Genomic DNA, 5,390 nt, shown 5'->3' with positions numbered 1-5,390 from the left:
CAAAGCTACCAACGCACAATTTAACGGATAACCACTGTGATTCTACTATAGAAACATGCACAGGTAGAAATGGAAGCTGCAGCCTGACTGCTCATCAGTTTTTTAACCTTTAAGTTCAGGGTGTGGCTCCTGGACTGGAAACAGCATTCAATCAGCTCATGTTAGTTTCTGTCATGGAAGCAGTTTCCACTTTAAGATCATGCACATATTCTTTTGTGCAATAAAAATAGAAGTAAAATGTCCATATCCACACTGTAGAAAGTAGCCACTATTTTCCAACTAACTAACTAAACTAACTAAGATCAGCTGATCGTAGTGCATCTACAACTGGAATTGATAAGAGGGATCAATAGGCAAGCAGACTAGCAATCTCATGGAAATGGAGTTGTTGGGATTGGTTCTCCACAAGAACTCGTTCTCGATCCCCATCCCCAGTCAGTGGATGACAGGTGGAGTGGAGACAGCAAGCTGTCCTCCAGCTGCATGGACAGGTGTGTGTTTCTTAGATTTAGGTAGAAGTTTGTTGTTGACCCTGTTCTGACAGCATTTAAATCCAGCTCCCCATCTCTCTGGTCTATCTCGATACCTGGCCTATACTGCTATAATCGCTGTCTTCATAGCATCTGCCTCTCATCCATCTTTCACATAATGTCTACCTATGCATGTGGTTGGCTGCATAGTGTGCACATTAAAATAAAATCTTGGCCCTAGCTGCATGGATTCTTAGAAGAGCTGAACGCGAGCCCTTTCCTGACAGGAGTCAGCGCTTCTTGATTCTACAAAGAATCGGCTCTTAAAGCCAGCTCACTTGCTAATGACACAAAAAGTAAATACTGTCCAGAGAGGGAACTGCTCTAAAAAAGACTGTTTCTGTTTTAAGGTTTGTTTGTATATCGTATGTGAAACATTTTTGTTTTATATAAGACATCTCAGACTATCAAAGTACAGTGTCTTAACATTTGATTTTAGGTAGTATGCAGCAAACTCACTGAAAAAGTTTAGTTAATTTTCACAGCTTTTGATGTTATTTCTGCAGGTACAGTAATGCAGTATTGGTATGGTTCTAATCACACCAACAATTATAGACTTGTATGACTTTTTCCCTTTGATGATCTTCAAAACATGCGCAATGTGTGCAGGACACACCTTGTACATTTTCTGGTACAGACACATAAAAGCTATCCAGATACTGATAGAGGCTTTCTGTTCTATTATTAGTCTTTTACTAAAACCATCTGAGAATGTGGCATCAGTGACGCCTATTGACTAAGACAATGACGTTTAATGTCATGACTTTTATGTTTCTGTTACCACAGAAATTGTTATGTATTTTTAAATAATGCTGTTAGCATTAGATTGTCAATCATATTTTTAATTTCAACAGTAATTGTTTTCTTTTTGTCTCTTTGTTTTTTTCACCTGTTTTGGAAACAAATTGCTTGAATACTGAAAATTCATGACTAAAAAAAGACTGCAGGGGCGGGTGTAGCAAAGTTTTGGCAGGGGGCAGGTAAGGCATTAACAGGAATAGGAGGGCACAAAAAATACGTTTCTTTCTTATTCTCATTTAAAATGTCTAGCTTTTAACAAATAATTATTTGAATCTTACAACCAAAGTTTTCATCTGATGTCACATGTATAGAAATCCATTATTGTACATAGTAATTTTTTTTCAGGGTCCCAACATAATTTCTTCAGAAGTAAGTACTGTATATGATTGGTGTTGGTCAAGTTGCTTGAAAAAAGTAATCAGTAACTAATTACTGATTACTTCCCCCAAAAAGTAATCCCGTTACTTTACTGATTACTTATTTTCAAAAGTAATTAATTACTTAGTTACTTTTTAAAAACACGATTTACAACCTGAATAGGTAATAAAGCAATAGGTCTTTCAGCCCAATTCTACTTTTTCTGCATAATCCATCATACAAAATGTAATCAAATGGAAAAGTCTCTTTTTTTTAACTTATTTTATCAGTTTTAATCTTTTAACTTTATGCATCAAGTAAAAATTTAATTATATGCACCATTCTCTGACTTGAAGAAATTAGTTTAACATTTAAACCTATTTTCTGCACATTCCAGCACATAAAATAAAATATTTTTGTGTTTACACTCAGTCTTTCAAATAGATGCAAGTAAAACACAGCAGAAAATAAATAAAGTCAAAGACTAGCGGTGCTGTTGCTCTATTTTCACCTGTAAAGTAGGAGCGGGGTAGGCGGAGGTTTGACCTGGTGCAGGTGTGCCGCAGCGGTCAGTGGAAGAATCCGCAAGTTTCTCTGTGAGTTTCCCATTACGTCGTAGCTACTCGGTGCTTGCTTGGAAGTTTAGGGGTTTTTTGCTGTAAAAAGAAGTTTTCTTCCCACACACAACGGACACTAATGTTTTTGTCACTTTTTATGGAATCAAACTCAAAGGTCAGTACTTCCACGCTTTAAACGCTGCACGCTCATACTCTCTCCTGTACTCGATATATTATCCATTGTTGATCTGCACACAGCTGTTGTCACGAACGTCGCACTCGCTTACGTCATTGTCATGAGACATTCTCGCAAAAAAATCACAGTTTTAGTAACGCAGCGTTCCAACAGGAAAGTAACAGTAATCTAATTACCGTTTTTGCGATAGTAAAAAATAGTAATAGTAAGTAATAGTAAATTACTTTTAAAAAGTAATCAGATTACAGTAACGCGTTACTGCCCATCTCTGTATATGATGCCAGTATTTTCCCACATTTTCTAGATACTGTACTACTACTGTGTGTAAAATGCCATCAAAAAGTCAATTAAGTTTTATTCTTTCTTTCTCCTTTCACTTTTTAAAGGTTGCCATGTTAGAAAAAATATTTTTGCCCTGCCATGTGGTAAATAAATAGTTTATGAAAATATCACTAAATCTGCCATTTATTATTTTTAATATTCAGTAATGGTCATGTCTCACCTCTAGTCTTCTCTGTCTTAATTTCAGGTTTCCACCATGTTTTGTAGATAGTTCAGGAAGTTAACTCAACCAAGCAGTTTTTGGGTTTCGGCCAAGTACTGTTTAGAATACCAGAATTGGGAGGATGGTGTAGCTTTAAGTTTATTAGACTGATACATATATACCAACAAGACAGTGTACATCACTGTCACAACGACATTTGTTTTCATTCAAAGGCTTTATGGTTTTTCCTATAATACCTGGTGGGCCGGTCTCTAGTCAAAATGCCCGGGCTGATTTTTTGTCCCAGTCCAGCCCTGCTGACAATGACAGGGTTTTTATAATGAGCAGCTGAACCGATAACAAAAGAGTTGCTTCTGGAACATCAGGTTTTCAGGGTGGAGCAACCATCTTGTTCTGTTCAGACAGTTAGGGTGAAAGCTAACAACAGGCCAAAACACAATTATAAGCTGGCCTGTATTTTGCTTGGGATGTGGCTTAATTAGTTTTCCAGTGGGAAAATGGGCTCAAGTGCACTAATACTGTTTCTCACTGAACTACTTCAACAAATGAAAATTGAAATGAAAACAATCTTGTGGATGTCATTCAGTCTAATAATTGCTGTCTGCTATGAGGGTGTGACACAGTTTTAATCTATTACTCATATCTATGTGACACCTACGTTATGGGCTCAAAATGTGGTCATAAATATTTTGTACTTGTAAATCAGTTTTGTACTTGTAAATCAGGATTTGTATGTGTAAATCAGGATTTGTATGTGTAAAAAAGATTTGTATGTGTAAAAAAAATTTGTGTGTGCGTAAAAAAGATTTGTATGTGTAAAAAAGATTTGTGCGTGCGTAAAAAAGATTTGTGTGTGGACTTAGCCAAAAAAAACGCTGCAAGTTACAAGTACGAATTTTGACCCTATTTTTCTTCCTTTCATCTGATTGGTCAATGTCATGTCAATCACAAATGTAACAATCCAATCAGAGAACAGATGGGTTTGGCTGTCGGAGGGGCGCTTTTTTTGAACTGCAGGTCTTTGAAGGGAATAAATGCCCTTTTACATGCCAACCCACCGTTTTCCTTCATCACCACGAAGGAAAACAGTCTGTGGTCGTCCAAGTTTGGTGATTTTTGTGTCACAGGTCTACGTGTTTAATATAGGGACTTCCACAGCCTTTTCAACAGCGCTGCAGACCGCGGGGTGGGGGCGGGCAGTGTTTTGGAAATGACAGTCTTCATTACAAAGCTTTCTTCGTTATGAATTAGCATAGATGTTTTTATTGAACATTTGAAGAACTAGCAAAAAAAACAGAAACTCTTGTAGAGGACATAAAGTCAGAGATAGAAAAGACAAGGAGCAGGTCCATCTAGTACAGGTAGAGCTGCTGCAAAAACCCACAGAGCTCAGCAGCCAGCAACAAATTCTGGATCCTTGGCTTTTAGTTAGCATTAGCAGCACATCCTGCGTCCAATGTGAAAGGACTTTTATGCTGCGCACTGTGACTCACAGCAATGGTCCCGGGTCAGCCCTGACTTTGTGTTAAACTAATCCTAAAGTAATAATGGTATTTCTAACCACTGATATACCACAACTTTATCCTTTCAATAGCAACTGAAAGTAAGGGGACCTAGCTGCTATCGGATATTTATATAGAGATCCTCCAGCTTCAACCTGTATTACCCTTCAAGGACCTGCAGTTCAAAAAAGCGCCCCTCCGACAGCCAAACCCATCTGTTCTCTGATTGGATTGTTACATTTGTGATTGACATGACATTGACCAATCAGATGAAAGGAAGAAAAATAGGGTCAAAATTCGTACTTGTAACTTGCAGCGTTTTTTTTGGCTAAGTCCACACACAAATCTTTTTTACGCACGCACAAATCTTTTTTACACATACAAATCTTTTTTACGCACACACAAATTTTTTTTACACATACAAATCTTTTTTACACACACACAAATTTTTTTTACACATACAAATCCTGATTTACAAGTACAAAACCGATTTACAAGTACAAAATATTTATGACCACATTTTGAGCCCATACTACGTGAGTGCACACCCACACCTACATGCACGCACATAGACAGACACACGCATGTGCACGCGCACACACACACACGCACACACTCAATTTACAAGTAGGTAAGTAGAGTCTCACGTCAACATAAATTATTGTCAGATGAGATTAAATGTAATAGCCAGTGGCACATTAAACCTTAAAATGGTGAGCAGTGTTTTGCTTTTATTCTGGGGATGAATAACCTTTGTGTGACAAAACTATGCATGAATTCCTTCAAGGTAAAGATGAATAACCTTTGTGTGACAAAACTATGCATGAATTCCTTCAAGGTAAATTTCTCTCATTTAGTAGGTTTTCTAATCGGCAGTGATATGTATATAAACCTTGACGTATACAAATGTACTGTTAATGATGAATCAGTTCATACTATGGA

Source organism: Neolamprologus brichardi, chromosome 3 (genome assembly GCF_056152115.1).
Source record: "Neolamprologus brichardi isolate AB-2024 chromosome 3, ASM5615211v1, whole genome shotgun sequence".
NCBI classification, from domain to species: Eukaryota; Metazoa; Chordata; class Actinopteri; order Cichliformes; family Cichlidae; genus Neolamprologus; species Neolamprologus brichardi.
This window is presented reverse-complemented; position numbering follows the sequence as displayed.